The sequence below is a fragment of the Pleurodeles waltl genome, chromosome 5, assembly GCF_031143425.1.
Source record: "Pleurodeles waltl isolate 20211129_DDA chromosome 5, aPleWal1.hap1.20221129, whole genome shotgun sequence".
NCBI classification, from domain to species: Eukaryota; Metazoa; Chordata; class Amphibia; order Caudata; family Salamandridae; genus Pleurodeles; species Pleurodeles waltl.
In genome coordinates this window covers 1414866519-1414885300 of record NC_090444.1, presented here as the reverse complement: position 1 = coordinate 1414885300, position 18782 = coordinate 1414866519, and positions in this window count along the sequence as shown.

Sequence of the window (18782 nt, the reverse complement as noted above, 5' to 3'; positions counted from 1 at the left end):
CTATTACATGCTACAAGTACTCACCCAACTAGTCAGATATGAGCAATACCATTTGGTGAAATGATTTGTGCAAGGAGGAACTGCAGTTTGGATGAACATTTTGAAACATGTTTTAACGATACAAGAAGAATTTTTTTTAAGTAGAGGTTATCAGAATAAAATTGTGGAGGACTCTGTACGAAGAATACGAAAGGTATCCCGTGAGAGTACACTGAAAGACAGACAGAAAAGAGACACAGGAGCAACGGATGTGGGTAATTGTGAACTATACAGATAATTCCATAGTATTGCTGAAGAGTATGAAAAAGTATTGGCATGTTTTAATGCAAGATGAAATTCAGCGGTTGTCTACCGTAGAGGCAAGACTCTTAGTCATATACTATGTCCTAGCTATCCAGGTTTACATACCGATACCCGTTGGTTAAACCAAGAACGTAGAGGTTTCCTTAAGTGTGGCAATTGTAACGTATGTAGATGGGCATGCCAAGGACAAAGAGACTTTAGAGGAATGATAGGCAACAAGAGATATCCAATACAACGTTTATTAATTGTAATACAAGCTATGTCATTTATATGTTGATTTGCAAATGTAAATGTATATATGTAGGGAGCACCATCCGCCCACTAAAAATAAGGATTGGAGAACATTGGAGAGCTATTAAACACAATGATAATAGATTTCCTATTGCGTTACGTATGAGAGATTGTGACATGCAAGAAACACAGAAAGAATTCACATTTTTTGGAATTGATCATGTTAAATCAGATCCAAGAGGAGGGAACAGAGAACTTGCTTTAAGAAGGAGTAAATCATGCTGGATTATCAGATTAATGGCAGTTGAACGTGTCTTAAATTCTGATTACGAACTTGAATATTTTCTGGGGGACTAAGTAAACAAATACATGATTGTTACTTTATATAATAATGAATCACTTGCACGAAGGAGTGAGACCTCTATACCAGAGACCGATTATATAATACTTATATAGCAATTAGATTAAATTTTTTCTTTTATTTAACTAGTGTTCTTCTATTTTATAACAATCTCAGTGCAGAGCAAATTAATAATTTAAGTATGATGAGTCCGTATACAGTTACATATAGATGTTTTAGGTATTACTAATATGAGTGTAATAATGGGTAATTTGGGTTATACTTCTGGGAAGATATTGATTTGACTTACTTTTATGTTTATTGCCACGCATTAGAGTATGAGTGTTCGAAGAAATAGCTGTCTTCTTTCTAGTGCGATGATTTTTTGAAGTGAAACGGGAAGTCCGTTTTCAATGTTAATGGAATGTAGAATTTAAATATGGGAACTTACAACGCTGGTTCCCTTTCGCGTACTCGCGAATGGTTACCTGCTGAAACAACTTGGTCACCCGTGAATACTAAGAGAACGAAGACGGCAAGACGTTTTACGTGACGCTTTCTTATGAGACAGGTTAGTTCGTACTGAACAGGCGTGGTAGCGCAAAGCGAAAACTATACTTTTCTCACTTTGGTTGATTATAGAAAGAAGGAAATGTATTTATAAATAGAGTAAGGGAGGAGATCGATCTTGGGATTAGCACTGGACATTACACTTTAACCTCATTGTGTGAGTTTTCAGTGGATATACGTAATTTAAAGTGTCTAATACTGTTTATAAATAAGAATGGAGAAAGTGTTAACATTTTTTTTTCAATTTCATGATGTTTCTTACAGATCGTTCAAATTTAGATCACATTTCATAGTGGTAAACAGAGTTACATTCGTCAGGTAAAATTAACATCTCTAGTCATTTGTGGCCCAATTGGATGGATACTATTTGGTGTTTTCTGGTGCACGATGAGTCACTCGGTGGTGCACGTGGGATTATTTATAATTTAAACTGTTAGAATGATCACTAGTGATAACTAGGGGAACACACCTTATAAGGGATTTCCACCATGTTAAAGTAAAATGCACATCATGGGATACATTTGTTTAATTAGCTAACTAAGTTTACTTAGGACTTATTAATAATTTGAGTACGGACTGACTAGAAATTATGCATTATTAACAGCTGAGAGAAGCCCTGAAGAAGTCAATGGGGAGATATGTACCCAGATGAAACACGTGTTGGCTTGGCTGTGGCTACCAAATAAGAATAAATAAAGAAGAGGATAAACGTCACGAATGGAATAATGGACTTGTGAATTTAATGCTTTTACATATAAGGCTTGAGTGCTACCATTGTTAAATAAATGGAGAAATGTTTAGTTCAAAAGTGTTACCTGAGGGTCATTGTTCGCCACATCCTCCTCCTCTTCCGCCTCCTCACTGTCCACTGCTGCCACAGCTGCATTGTCACCCCCTCCTTCTGGAGATAGGGTACATGTCGTCTGAGGGCCAGGTTGTGCAACATGCAGCACACAACAACAATCTTGCAGACCTCAGGGGAGTAGCATAGGGATCCACTTGTCAGATGGAGGCACCTGAACCTGGCCTTCAGGAGACCGAAGGGCCTTTCAGCAATCCTCCTGGTACACCCATGACCATCATTGTACCTATTCTCAGCCCCTGTTCTCGGATTACTAACTGGGGTTAAGAGCCAGGACAGGTTTGGGTAGCCGGAGTCACCTGCAAGAAGTGAGGGACACACATTAGTCTTGCACAATGGCATGAGATATGACTCCTAAAGGCATACACTGACATACATTGGGTGGGGACTCAGGCTCACCTATAAGCCACACTCTGTGCCTCTAGTTGTGCCATCATCTGTGGGACGCTGCTATTCCTCAGGACAAAGGCATCATGCACCGACCTAAGATACTTGGCAGTGACGTGGGAGATGTACTGGTCAGCAAGGCACACCATCTGGACATTGAGTGAGTGGAAACTCTTCCTATTCCTGTACATCTGTTCATTGGCCCGCGTGGGGGACTAAGGCAATATGGGTGCCGTCAATGGCCCCAATAACATGTGGTATATGTCCCATTGCGTAGAATCCTGGCTTCACAGTGTGCAATGCATCTACCTTGGGGAATGCGATGTAGCTGCACATGTGTTTGAGCAAGCTGTTAAAACCCTTGCAAGCACAATAGAGAACATTGGCTGTGACATTCCTGCAGCCAAGCCCACTGTCACCTGGAAAGAGCCTGTTGCCAGGAAATGGATCACTGATAGTACCCGCACAAGAGGGGGTATTACTGTGGTGCAATGCACAGCAGGCATCAGATCAGGCTCCAATTCTGGACACAGTTCTGTGATTGTTGCCATGTCCACAGTTCTGTGATTGTTGCCATGTCCACAGTTCTGTGATTGTTGCCCTGTCCAGACTATAGGTGAGTATGATGTGCCTGTCCTGCAGTATAGCCTAGACCACAAGGGGTCTGTACACAGGTGCTTGCCTCCTCATCTCATTCCTCCACAGTGGTTGGTACCTAAGAGACCCAAAAGTAAGAGCAGATTGACTAGAGGAACTATGGACACGCTACATCAGTGTACACCGAGCATGTTTATATGTTGAACACTGGAATTGTCTAGGTGTGTACATTTGACACCAATGATGCACTTTTAAATCAGTACCTGTGTACCAGCAGTAGACAAGGGCAACCGCCTATCCTGTATGCAGGGACAGGTGGGAGTGACCTCACTCCACTGGTGTTAGGCGTCATGGCGGGAGACGGTCTGCACCGCTGTGCAATACCTCATTGGCTAACATGGGGCACTATGGAGTTCAGGAAGCCATGATGATCAACGCTGGAGGACAGTGCCATTTTCTGTATATCAGTTCACTTGATTCCTGATTCCCACAGGACCACATTTCCACTGCGTGTGCTGCTGTGATCTGTGTCTGGAACCTGTCATGGCCCATGCAACAGGTGAAAGGGCCATGGCCTTCACGTCAGAGGAGTTGGGGAGGCTCGTGGATAGGGTCCTACCCGTGTATGGGCAGTTGTATGGGCCTCCAGGCAAACAGGTGAGTACATGATGGGTACGTTGCATGCAAAATGGCTGCATGTAGATGTGTGTGTGCTGGCAGTGTGTAATTTGGGGGGTATGGCTGGTGGCAGTGTGAATGGAGTGGCATGGGTCATATGTGTGCTTGATGAGGAGCAAATGCAGTATGTAGGCCATATGTGTGACACGTTGGACTGTCTGGTTCATGGTGTCCCTCTCTGTGTTTCCTCTGCAGGTGGGCGCCCATCAGAAGAAGGGGTTGTGGCATGCCATCGCCAAGGACCGTGCAGACCATGGGGGGTCCCTAGCCGGCAGAGCACCCACTGCAGCAAACGGTGGGAGGAACTGAGACGCTGGGCCCTGAAGACCGCGGAGGCCCAGCTGGGGACGGCCTTCCAACGAGGGAGGAGTGCCAGTCGGAACCTGACTCCCCTGATGGCCTGCAAACTGGTGGTGGCCTACCCAGAGCTGGATGGGTGCTTGAGGGCATCACAGCAGCCACAAGGGGGTGAGGACAGAGTGTGTGACAACCATCTATGTTGCCTGGAATGGGATTTGGGTGCAGTTTTCTGGTCAGTGGATGCCCATATATGCCAGTTCAGACATTGCTGTGTGCTATAGATTGGGTGTAATGCATATTTTAGATAGCTAGGTAGCTGCCTTTCCATGTCAGACAGGGCTTAGTTGGTCCCAGTTGCTGTCCAGATGGCAGTGTTTGGCTCCTGCCTGCTGAGGTAGCTAGCCAATGGTATGCCAGTGTGTTCCATACGTCCCATTCTTAGTCCCTGTATGTGATAGAGATGTGTATGCCATCTGTGCTGTTGGTGCTGTGATTGACCCTGTGCTCTCCTTTTCGTCCCCCTTTCGCCTTTTGTCTCCCCCTTTCTCCTTTTGTCATCCTGTCCATGTGTGCATTAGCATCATCTGCCGAAGGAGCTGGGGCACCGGCGAGTGAGCTGTACCCCACGGGATGCAGAAGGCAGAGTCCACCAACGCCGGGGACCAGTGGGACGGAGGCCGAAGGGAGCACCACAGGGGAGACAGGAGCTGATACAACTGACTCTGAAGCTCCCTGGTGGTGGCGGACCCCTCTGGGACCACCACAGCCACAGGTTCTACTGCCACCCTCCCTAACAGCAGCGCCCTCCCAGAAGCCCCCCACTCAGTTGCCCATGCCCATTCACCCAGGAGGGTGGCAGTCTCCTTCGCCCCATGTACCTCAGGCCCTGCCCCAGTCAGCCTTGCTGCCCTCAGTGAGGAGCCTTTTGACTTCCTGAGATCCATCTCTGTAGGGCAGTCAATGATAGTGAACGCCAGCCAGAGGCTGGCATCCCAGATGCAGCAATGCTATGCCTTCCCAGAGGGGATTCACTGTGGCTTGGTGGCCCTACAGAGATCGTTTCAGGCTCTGGCCTCCTCCCTGACGGCAGCCAGTGTCCCTGTTTTTCCACCCCCTTCCAACTACCACTTCTCAGTCCCAATCTCCTCTCCCCAAACCCAATAGACACACACATTCTGCAAGCATGCACCCAAAAGAACAGACAAGACTCGCACAGACAAACACAGGCAGCACACTTCAGGTCACAAGCACTCACACAGCCAACACACAGATGCACACACAACATCATCCACTGTCTCTCCTCCTCTCTCACAGTCGCATCGCTACTCACACCTGCATGCACTGCATCAGCAGTCCCAGAGCCTGCCACTTGCACAGCCTTGCCCACAGTAACCACAACAGCAGACCCATAGACATGCACCCCACACACCACATGCACAGTCAACACCACCACCACCATCGGCACCGTATGCAGCACACCCACCTCACTTGCAGTCACCACCACAACATCCATCCACATGTCCTGTTCGACCTCTCCCACCCTGTCTGCCCCGTCCAAAGACACACAAACACTCGCAGTCAGACCCCCAACTGCCATCCACCTCACACACGCACACTGTCCATGCACCTGCATCCAAGTCCAGCATACTTTCTCCTCCTACAACCACTCCCTCTACCTCCACTCCCATACCTCCTCCCACAGCCTGCCCCATTGGTCCTAAGAAGCTTTTCCTTTCCCACCTTGACCTCTTCCCTCCCCTTGTCCTTCTGTCCTGCCGGTAAGAGGAAGGTCCCACCCCCCCCAGCCCAGTACCAAGTCTAACCCTGTTCCACCCCCAAAGACTTCAGCTGCACATGGGTGGAGCTCCCGCCCCTAACTCTACTCCTCCGCCCTCAAAATGGAAGGGTAAAGTGCCACTCCCTCCAAAATACAAACCAAAGGACCCCCCTCCCAAAAAGAAGCCCCTTCCACTTACCCTCTCAACCCCGAGGTGTCTGCCTATTTCCAACATGGTGCCCCTGCCCAGTGGAGTCCCGATGGTGTCAGGAGTCAAGTTGGGGCTTGGACTTTGCCCTGGGGGCATATTTGGACTTTGAACTGGCCACTGGCTCTGCTTGTATATATGCAATTCTGTATTTTTGGGGATTTGAGCTCTTCATCCTTCTGGATTACAGTGGCTGGAACAGAGGTATGTGTCCTGGCTTTCTTTGCTCCTGGGTTCTGTTACTGTTGATTAACTCTGGAGATGGTTCTGGGTGTGAGCTGTGTGTGTTGTGCATGTGTGTGTCACTCTCCTCTCCCTCCCTCCCTTGTGTGCTAGGCGGCTGTACTCCCCGTCGTCATCTTCGTCGGCATTGGTACTCCAGGTCGGCCATGGCGTGGTACAGCATCAGAAGACTTCCAGTTCTGGGTCCATGGCGACCGCGGACTCCTCTGTGTCCCTGGAGGTGAGTGTCTCCTTTTATATGATATGTTTCCGCCAGGCTTTTGGTGGCGTTGCTAACGCCCCGAAAATCCTGGCGGTCTGCTGTGTCATAATATGGTGGGCGGATCCTTGTCTTCCGTCTCCCTGGAGACTGCTAGTGCCGTGTTCAGTGGTTGTACCGCACTGGCGGTTGGGGTGGTACATTGGCTGTCTATGGGAAGGATCATAGCCATGGCCATAACTTGACGCTCATAACCACCAGCATGTTGGCGGTGATACCGCCACATTAACCCTGGCGGTCAGAAAACCGCCAGGGTCACAAAGACCACCATAGATTTTTAGATCTTTGCTTGTCCTTTTCCTCTTTTGACAGGGGACTTCTAACACTGCTGATTTGCATTGGCTGTCCGAAAGAGTGTGTCTTGGAGGTCTTGGTACCTTCCACCTTACTCCTGTCGAATCGTGGTGGGATAGGACAAAATTCTCTTGCGTTCAGCTTTTCTTTTAAACAGACGCTGATCAATCTGTGAAACTAGATAAATGAATTTTGAAACATCAGTAGGTCGATCCAGAATTTGAGCTAGCGCATCTTTTAGTTCTCGTAAACCTCAGTAAAAAAATGCAGCCATTTTGCTCTCGGGCCAACTGTTTTGCTTTTCTTTCGACTGAGCCAAGATATGCACACTGAAAGGAGTCGAAAAGATTCTCTGGAATGTACTTCTTAATCTGAAGAAGAAATTTATTATAGATTTTGATCGTGAAGGAAGGTTTTATTAGTAAAAAGTGTACTTCCAAAATGTGCAACCACAATGTGAGACTATGTATAAAAAGTCTCCAATCTATAAACAGCAAATATATACATGAAAGGATACACATATATTGATATATAGATATGTATATTCATATGCAATGCAAAGCAAATATTTAATAAAAATTAATCACCGTAGTAGGGCCCACCAAATGCTCCATCTTTCTCATGCCAGCAAGAACTACTCCTGTTCAACTGTGAGGAAGAGATTTTCCACCCCCATGGGACAACGTCAGGCAGCTGGCACCCACTCCTGACTGAAGTCTCGGAATTCCACTACTGAACAGAGTCATCTTTTTTTATATCTTTGAATAGAGAACTTTGTAGAAACCCCCCCACCCCAGAGGAGAATTATAAAAAAGTGCTGGCTACTGTAGATCAGAGTTGGGAGAAAAGAAAAACAAACGTCGGATGGTGGCCAGGTCTCCAAGGCCCGTTCCTTTTCCCAAGGCTGAGTAGAGGGGAAAAAAACAAAATATGCATTCCCTTATCATGCTAGGGTTCGGTGAGAACAAAACACAGGAAAAAAACACAGCTTGGTTTACCATGTGGAAAAACACAGCTCATCTGCAATGTCTAATGCCACGTTAAAGTCAATAGGCCGCTAACCTGAATAGTCTAATGCCACGTTAAAGTCAATAGGCAGCTAAACCAGGTGCAAAGCAGTGTGACACGACATCAGTGGTCAATATTCAAAACATTACACCAACCAGTCTTCACAACTGATTTGTTGAATTGGACCAGATATGAGATAAAATCCCTATTACCTTGTTTTAAGTCTAGCAATTCATTATCTGTGGCTTGGGAAATTGTTCTGCGTTCAAAATTCAAAGGAATTAGCTTTTTAAAACTTCTAAATCATACAATATAGGGTCATTTCGTGAAACCAAAGGCATTGACCATGAAGCTGCATCTCCACTCAAATTAGTCACAATGAATGCTGTTTTTGACTTATCCTCTGTAAAAAAAAAAAAAAAAAAAAAATGAAAAAAAACAGGTGGACAAAGGAAGTGTAAGGAGCACTGGGTTAAAAATATCTGCACCATGTAAGGATCGCCACTAAAACATTCAGGTGGGGCCAGGTGAATGATAGGGGAGATGGAATGAATGACGTGTGGATATTTCAGAGGTAGAGGTAGAAAAGGTTTTACCTGAAACCCCACTAGTCCTGGCAGCATTTCCAGAAGTTAGTTATTTAATTTGTCTATGAGCTTTTGGCTCTCAATATGGGATCTTTTTATTTCCTCTCTTAAGTTTTTATTTTCATCTAAGGTATGGGTTAACTGTGTTTGCATTTCGTCCATAAGTGCCACCAAAGCATTTAGATCTAAACCTTCAGCCATTCTGCTCAGTACAAATATGTATTTTAGGCACTTCAGTCTGTCAGAAGATTACCAGTTTAATCAAACTTCCACAGGAGCAGATACCTTTTATCCAACTTCCTCCAACAGATGTGTGCTCAGACCTTAACTGATTATCTGAACCCTGCATCCACTAGGGGGAATGGGAATAGAAAAAGAAAGACCACCTCCAGATCCAGTTCCTGCCTGTGTTTACCACTTGAAAATAGGATATTCTGCGTGTGCTTCTGTAAACTAGCACCTCTGTTCATTTGGGGATTTCTTTAAGGGAAGGACCTGCAGTAAGTGTGATAAGAGCACAAATTAGTACATTCCTACTGTGCATTCAACTGTTCATTCATTCTCATTCACCCAATGCAATCACTCGCCTAACCCGGATCTTTTGAGAGACTATTCTCTCTCTCCAAAAGAACAATGTTATCTCAGAATCTTCTTTTCTCCTGAAGTCAGAGGATAAATCTGAGGTTCTCTGAAGAACAATCCAAAAGTTCACAAATGTACAATTTACGATTGCCTTTTACAGAAATAGAAACCTCCTTCTCAAAGTTTGGATTTCTCCATCACAGTCTCTAAGGCATCAGTTTGAGTTCTGAGGTTTGTCTCTTAACCCCTTCGCTGCCAGGCCTTTTCCTCCTCCTGTGCCAGGCCTTTTTTTTGCCTATTTCAAATAGTTCTCGCTTAGGCCCTCATAACTTTTTGTCCACATAAGCTACCCATTCCAAATTTGCGTCCTTTTTTTACAACATCCTAGGGATTCTGGAGGTACCCAGACTTTGTGGGTTCCCCTGAAGGAGGCCAAGAAACTAGCCAAAATACAGTGAAAATTAAGTTTTTTAAAAAAGAATGGGAAAAAGGGGCTGTAGAAGGCTTGTGGTTTTTTCCCTGAAAATGGCATCAACAAAGGGTTTCTGGTGCTAAAATCACCAGCTTTCAGGAACAGGCAGACTTGAATCAGAAAACCCAATTTTTCAACACAATTTTGGCATTTTACTGGGACATACCCCATTTTTACGATTTTTTGTGCTTTCAGCCTCCTTTCAGTCAGTGACAGAAATGGGTGTGAAACCAATGCTGGATCCCAGAAACCTAAACATTTCTGAAAAGTAGACAAAATTCTGAATTCAGCAAGGGGTAATTTGTGTAGATCCTACAAGGGTTTCCTACAGAAAATAACTGAAATAAAATAATATTGAAATTGAGGTAAAAAAAACTGCAATTATACTCTGTTTTACTCTGTAACTTTTTCCTGCAATGTCAGAGTTTTGAAAGCAATATACTGTTAAGTCTGCTGGACTCTTCTGGTTGCGGGGATATATAGGGCTTGTAGGTTCATCAAGAACCCTAGGTACCCAGAGCCAATAAATGAGCTGCACCCTGCAGTGGGTTTTCATTCTATACCGGGTATACAGCAATTCATTTGCTGAAATATAGAGAGTGAAAAATAGCTATCAAGAAAACCTTTGTATTTCCAAAATGGGCACAAGATAAGGTGTTGAGGAGCAGTGGTTATTTGCACATCTCTGAATTCCGGGGTGCCCATACTAGCACGTGAATTACAGGGCATTTCTCAAATAGACGTCTTTTTTTACACACACTCTTATATTTGGAAGGAAAAAATTTATAGAGAGACAAGTTACCCCAACTCTCCCGATAAAAATTATACCTCACTTGTGTGGATAGGCCTAGCGCCCGCGACAGGAAATGCCCCAAAACACAACGTTGACTCATCCCATTTTTTGACAGAAATTAGAGGTGTTTTTTGCAAAGTGCCTACCTGTAGATTTTGGCCTCTAGCTCAGCCGGCACCTAGGGAAACCTACCAGACCTGTGCATTTTTGAAAACTAGAGACCTAGGGGAATCCACGATGGGGTGACTTGTGGGGCTCTGACCAGGTTATGTTACCCAGAATCCTTTGCAGACCTCAAAATTTGGCTAAAAAACAGGTTTTCCTCACATTTCGATGACAGAAAGTTCTGGAATCTTGAGAGGAGCCACGATTTTCCTTCCACCCAGCGTTCCCCCAAGTCTCCCAATAAAAATTATACCTCACTTGTGTGGGTGGGCCAGGTGCCTGCAACAGAAAAAGGCCACAAACTTGTAGAGATTATGGGGATAGCACAGCGAGTTGATAAGCACATATTCTTCTTTTATACATCTTTAGGCTGACTCTGCTTTGGGGACCCACACAAGTGAGGTGTCATTTTACTTGGGAGACTGAGGGAAATGCTGGGGAGTAGGAATTTTGTGCTGGAGCGGTGAACGAAAGTCAGGGAAATATGCTTTTTTTAAGCAAATTTTGAGGTTTGCAGAGGAGTCTGGGTAAGAAAATGTTGGGGGATCCACGCAAGCCACACCTCCCTGGACTCCTTGGGGTGTCTAGTTAAAAAAAAAATGTCTGGGTTTGGTAGGTTTCCCTAGACGAAGGCCGCACCCAGGACCAAAAACGTAGGTGCGGCCTCCCCCCAAACACAGGTAGTTTTGTAATATATCATTTTGATGTGTCCACATATGTCTGTGATGTGGCAAACACTAAACTTGTGAAAAGAAACGCACTTAGGTCATGTGAAAAAGACCCCTCACCCACCAACCAAGTTGGTGGCATGCTTCATCATCGGGGTCCCACCTGAGACACGTAGATTGTCACAAGTGTGTTGCGAAGCCTGATAACAGCGGAGCAGGTTTTGTCATTTGTACCACACATACTGGTTGGATTTGGCACGAGGGTGAGTGATGGTTCAGTAGATCAAATTTTATTAACAAGAGATTTCACAAAAGTGAAATGCACTGGTAATAACTGAAAGGCCAAAAAACTGAACTAATGACTCACAGTTCGTGAGCTGTAAAGCCACAGCAAGGCACCAACCACTTTACAGTCCATTCACACACCTTTCATACATGACATGCACAAGACCATTTGCACCGCCAGCCACGGGCCCAGCACATTACAACACTCGCATCGACAGACAGCGCCAGTCAAGGGCCCATCACTTTCATACGCCCACATGCCTGATACAGCAATCACACCAGCTGATGAGTGTGTGGACTGGCGTTTGGCTGTCACTGCTAGCCAAGCAGCACCCCACCCAGACCGCTAGCCAAGCGCCACCCCAAGCACACCGCCAGCCAAGCGACACCCCACCCATACCGCCAGCCAAGCACGACCCCAAGCACACCGCCAGCCAAGCGCCACCCCACCCATACCGCCAGCCAAGCACCACCCCGTCCATAATGCCAGCCAAGCGCCACCCCAAGCACACAGCCAGCCAAGTGCCACCCTGTAGTGTGGTTAGTGTTACGTATACTTTGCGCATTAGCTTCAGGCTTTAGGCCTTTGTGCACTTTGCCCTGAATGTATTTTATTCATTTGCTGACAGCTTAGAGCCTCTGTGCACTTTGCTCTAAATGCTTTTTATTAGGCTTCGTACTGTTATTTTTCAAATAGCCAGTTCTACGGTGTTGTTTTTTATTCATATCACACTGTTTTGCCTACTTCAGCACTGGAGTTCTTCATAACATATTCACTCTGTGCTTCAGTCAAGGATACAGTCTGGTACATTGCCGATAGACGTGGTAGGAGTTTAGATTTGGCATTCCTGCGTAGGGACATTTTGTGATCACGATGACATGTTAGTTATAAAATGACTTCCTTGTCCCACTACAGAGAAGAGGGAGATTCCGACCAGAGACCCACAGCTAGACGCTGACTGCCTCGTTGCAGATGCTGAACCAGATCGCAGGCCTTTGCTCAGGTATGAGGGCTTATGTCTCCCCAGTGATCCAGAAAGGCAAGCTAGAAGCTTAACATGCTGTGCTCTAAATAGAACAAGCAGAGGGAGAGTAGAAACTTTTAGGCAATATGATAGCTTTGTTCTTATGTTTTACTCTCCTGGTGACTATTTCAATCCTACTATGTTGTATTGTTCTGGTTATTGCGGCTCACGCCTTATTATCTAAAATACAGTTGTTTTATTAAAACATTATATAAAACTTATACTGTCTTTTGTCATTTGTATATGAGACCATATTGTAAATGAGAGAGTTGGTTTGGATCTGAGTGACCACGACTTCCCTGAGAAGATCCAAAGATGTCATGCGCTCGGCTGCCTAATCATTTCTTCCCCCTGGGAGAAATGAGGCACTGCTAGTTAGCCGGAGCAAAAACCGGATTTAGGGTGACAGAGTTCTTTACACGTGGGTCAGACTCAGTCCCCCACACCATTATCGATCCTGCTGCCTAGAAATCCAGTAGTCTCATTTAGGATAATGAGAGCCCACGCGACATGGCACCGCCAACGATTGGTCTGGCTCTAATGTTTAGGTCCGACTGACTCTCTCGGTCTCATATATATTTTGACTCCTCGGTTCCGTATGCGGAGACGTCCGTGGGGCTGAGGGTTTCCGCCACCACGGGATAGGTACGTCCTATTGCTTAGTGGTTGGTTGTTCAAGCTTGAACTTTGAAAGGAAAAACCCCGATATTGGTGTGCCTTCTCTGACCTAGAGCTATTTTTTTACAAATGGCGAATCCTAATGTAGTGAATATAGCAATCAATATGCAACATCCGCTCACAGGTCACCTGATAGCACATGGACTTACAGTCCAGGGGGGTCCGGTCACTTTTGTGGTGGACGCCCATGCAGCCTATAGAACAGAACTTTTTTATTCTTGGGTCGTATTTCCAGCAGTAGATGGGGGTACAAACACTTTTCACGAATACACTGTTGTGAATGTCCCTGGACAATACAGGGCTTATGCATACTTAGAAATACCTTTATCTTATCAAGAACACCATAATTGGCTTGTTGGCGCCCTCAGACACACAGTAGCACAAGTAAGGTTAGGTCCATTGAGTAATGATGGTCCGACCTGGCCTTTATTGGCTACTTACACACCATATCCTGCGGTTGCAAATTTGGTAGTGGCTGATGTGCGTCGTTTATATATAGACTTAGCAACAACATACAGAAGACTGGTTCAGTTTGTGATGCAGACATTAAATACTAATGCAGCGCGTGCTGCTCCGGCGCACCCACAAGCAGTGGTTCCGGGAATCAATCCGGCCACTGTACACTCAGTTATGGGTAAGGTACCGGCTAAACGTGAGGAGACTCCATTTTGGCTGGCGCAAAAAATTAATACGCTGGAAGCAGTATTTCCCCATACGGGACCTCAGGATAAACATAGAATTTTGACGATGTGTTTGCCTTATGGGATGGTTCCTCCGGTGGACCTTTGTAATACCTGGGGCACGGTGTTTGCCACGCTCTACACTACAGCACACGGTACGCCGACTTTAGCTAATTTACCGGAAGTGCTTAAACAAATTCAAGATGAATATGGGGCTGCCCCTGCCTTAGATTTGGGCATGCAGTTAATGGGCAATTTTGCCGCAGTTTCTTCGATTATTTTGAGTAATCTCAAGGGAGAGGCAGTAGCACTAGCAGTGCGAATGCGTCTTCGGGATGTTCCGCACAAGAGCGGGAACTTCCGCGAATAATAGCTGAGACATATTCAAGTATTGGTCGCGATAGCCTAGGGGCTAGACCGCAGAAACCACAATTGCAGGGTAGAAGTAATAAGGATAATGCTAAGCAACAGCAACCTGAGGGTACAAAAAAGCGCTGGGAAAAGAAACAGCAAACACCTAAAAAAGATGGGGGACAGTCTCCGCAACCGGACACCCCGCAGAATAGGTATAATCTAAGAAATAGGGATAATTTGAAGACGCCTGATAGATATCAATATACTGATACACGCCAATCTCGTTCCTTTCAGGACTCCTCAGAGAAGAGAAGTGAGAGAGGTGGGCGGTCAGAGCGGAGGAAGGAGTACGTGAAACCAAGACAGGATTCACAACGCTCAGCGGAGGTTTCTGTTAAACAAGAAGAGAAACCGCTGCAACAAAAACAACAATTTAAAAAGAAAAAAGTGGCAGCAGTCTCTATTAGACATGCCGCTCAAGAAGAGAGTTCTCTTGACGAACAAGACATGGGCATTAGCACTGTTAGACAGCGCGGCAGAGGTCACAATAGTTCGCCGGAGTCTTCTAGAGCATCTGGAGGTGAAAGCAACTGATGACTTCATACAAGTCGAAACGGCGGATATGCGAGTCTCTGATCCTGATAGAGTATTTCAAGTGACTCTACGATTAGAAGGGGACATTGACCGCATTGTACACGCCATCTTTTGGGACCTTGTGGTAAAATCATATGATGTTCTGTTGGCCGAACAAGATTGGCCACCTGACTTTGTTCGCGACTGTCCGGTTGGGGAGGAGGTTAAGCCTTCCTTCTCACCACTTGTTCCGAGAGAACTAGCGGAGTCCTATGGTAAATCATGGGCTCTAGCACAAGCCCCCGCCCTATATAGAAATAATGTGGGGTGGGATAAACAATCACCTTATCATGTCATTCCAATAAAGGGCGAACCTCAGCCACAGCCGCAGTATCCTATTAAATTTGAGGCAAGGGCATCGGTTAGGAAAATTCTTACACAATTGGAGTACCAGGGTGTCATTGAGCCCTGTGTCTCGCCGATGAATAATCCCTTATTCCCGGTTGCTAAACCGGGCCATTCATATAGGATAGTGGTGGATTACAGACATTTGAATAGTCATACACGCACATATGCAATACAGAATTCACATAGCGCAGCGCTTCTGAATAATATAGTGCGTAAGAAATACAAAACAACATTAGATATCTCGAATGGATTTTTCTGCCAGAATATAGCGCCCGAAAGTCGGGACTATACCAGTTTCAGTGCGTTTGGCTCTCAGAAAAATGTTGTCGTTTGCCTCAGGGATATAAAAATAGCCCAGGACTGTTTTCGGCTCGTGTGACTGAAATGCTGCACGAGTTGGACCCTGAAGCGTTGTCATATGTTGATGACATATATTTGACAGACGATGAGATTCTGCAACATCTAAGGCGCGTATCGCGCATTGTTGTGCGATTTGCTGATATTGGCTATAAGTTTAATTTTAAGAAATCAAAGATTGCCTTCCTCAGCGTCATTTTCCTGGGATATGAGTTATAGAGTGGGGGCAAGAGCCTAGCGCCACATTTTTTGGAGAAATGTGCTTTATTGCAGCCTCCTAATACAGTTCGGAAGCTTCAGTCATTGTTGGGGTTTCTGAATTTTGGCAGAACTTACATTCCTGATTATGCTACGCGTATAAAAACCTTATACGAACTGATTCGCCCGAATTTTTCGAGTAAATTTTGGACGATTGAGCATACACGCATACTGCGAGAGTTACAGACTGATCTCTTAGTGGTTAAACACTTACACACACAGGACAATAAGACACATTTAGTCATCCGGGTGATACCTGGGGCTGTTGGGTTTACATATGTCACCTTTAATGAGGTTGAGACAGTTCCGATTGCATACAAGTCCCACTTGTATTCTGCTGCAGAACAACGATTTGCACAGACTGAGAAAATACTCACTGCAGTACAGATCGCTGTGATTAAAGAAAGACCGCTTGCCCGGGGACAACACATCATTGTCGTTTCCCCGATTCCAGCCCTAGAGGCTGTTACAAAAGCGAGTGTTCCTAATTCGAAAGCTTTACACCCGCGATGGATACAATGGGCTACGTCTTTGACAGCCACTGATGTAGATTACATATTTGACCCTAAACTGCAGACTCAAGAATTTCTTCAATATGAAATAGAGTACCCAGTTCCTGCTGGCACATTGCCTATTGACCAATATCAAGTGGTCATGTATACTGATGGCTCTGCGCAACCAGCGGTTGGGACTAAACAACAGTATTCTGCTGCATGTGCGGTGGTGAGTGGCACTATGGAGGGGAGGTGTCCTGCCCCCGACATACTTATACTAAAACCTTGGGAGATTGCACGGTGCAGCTGGCAGAGCTCAAAGCCCTTTTGTTAGCGTTGGAGCACGCGGATCCGGCGATTTTGACCTTGCTGGTCTGTGACTCCTACTACTGTGTTCAGTCTTTCAATTAATATCTGCACTATTGGAAGTTGAATGGGTTCAGAGATTCTAAAGGCAACACCATTAAACATAAATTGTTGTGGGGTAAGGTTGCGGATCTGAAGGAAACGCTTCCTAAGGTCCATGTTGTGCATACACTTGGACACCAGCGCGTTGGAATACATGTTGCTGGGAATACTTTGGCTGATGAAGCTGCAAAGTCGGCAGTGGCTGTCGCCACTGTAGCCGCAGTGACTCGTTCGAGTTCCAAACCAGACACAGAGATTTCGGCTGCCATAAATGCTACGGCTGATGGCACGCCATTTCCTAAGGGATTTCCTTCTAAATATAGTTACTGCTTGAGTGGTGCGCTAAATGCTGTTGTTAATATTCCAGGCATTGGTGTACGTGAACTACCCAATAAAATTGAGAGACCTCGATTAATTTCTGCAGCACATGAGGGGGTGGCGTCTGCACATGCTGGTGTGGCTGCCACGATTTCACTTTTACAGGCTCGTTACTGGTGGCCTGGTCTCTATAAAGAGACAAAGCAATATGTCCTTTGTTGTGACATTTGTCAACAGATTAAAGCTTCGTCGGCTAGACACCCGCAGCAGACGCCCCTTCGGATTTCAAATAAACCTTTACAGTGTGTGTACTTGGATCATTGTGGTCCGCTGACACCAGATAGTGCATACAAATATATTTTGGTTGCTGTAGATTCGTGCTCCAGATTTGTGTGGGTCTGGCCACAACGCTCGGCTGACGCTCGGACTGTTATTAAAGATTTGCGCATCTTTGTCGATACATTTGCAGTTTTGGCTTTTCATTCGGACCAGGGCCCTGCTTTTGCCTCTAAGGCATTCAGGGACACCATGGCTTCGTTGGGGGTCCAGCTCCAATTCTCGTCTCCATTTCATCCCGAGGGAAATTCTGTCGTGGAGCGTTTAAATCGTGATTTAAAGCAATCGTTAACGGCCAGGGTTATAGGTACGGGTCGTAGTTGGCTAGCCCACCTGTATGGAGTACAGAGAGCACTTAATAACTTGCCTAGACGGTCACTGGGGGGTCGTACTTCATATGAGTGCCTGTTTGGAACACAAATATATGTTCCTGATCTAGATGGTCCTGGTGTGGAGGCAGCAGATACGCCCTTTGACATAAATGATCGTGTCACTGTTTTGCAGGATTTACAACAATTCCGTGAAGATAACTCTTCTGCAAGTGCTGCTTCCACAGGAATTAAGGATGAACCAGTAACATCTTCTGGTTGGATACACAGGATTGGGGATCTAGTGCGTGAAAAGGTTGCGGTGAAGAAAGAATTTGGTCCTTCTTATCGGGCACCTGTCCCTGTGTTAGGGGTGAGCGGCACGAGAACTGTGATTTTACCGCCGCTGCAAGGGGCCAAAGGAAATCGCTTTGTATCCATTGATAATGTCAAGTTACAACATGTGGCCGATTCTGCACAGCAGACCAAGAGGGACACCCAGTAGTTCCGGCATCCCTCTCACTACTGGGGAAGAAGTCCTGCTGCAGGTGATTTACACAGACACTGTTTCCTCTCCGAGCTTGGGGAAGGTGGAAGATGATCTTGCGATTGTTCCACCGACAACAATTAATATGGAATCTTTTGATCAAGTTGCTGTACGTTCTACTGATGTTTCTGAACATGTGGTTTATAGCGTGCCTAGGAGAGAGCCTCCATCTGCTTCTTTGTTCGCAATTGCACCTTTTGCGAGAACTGCCTCTGGCTGCTTCAATGACGCTGATGCTGCAGTGTCCAGCTCCTCGTCCTCTATCTTCTGTCCGAGGTCCACGTAAGCTGCTGGATTGGCTTAAACGCACACATTTTGTTTTTCCTTGGAACTATTTGTGGCTTTTTATGGCTGTAATGACTCTTTTTTTATGGTTGGGATTTGTGGTTACGTTTTTTCTAGTAATACATGGTCATTTTCTTCCTGATC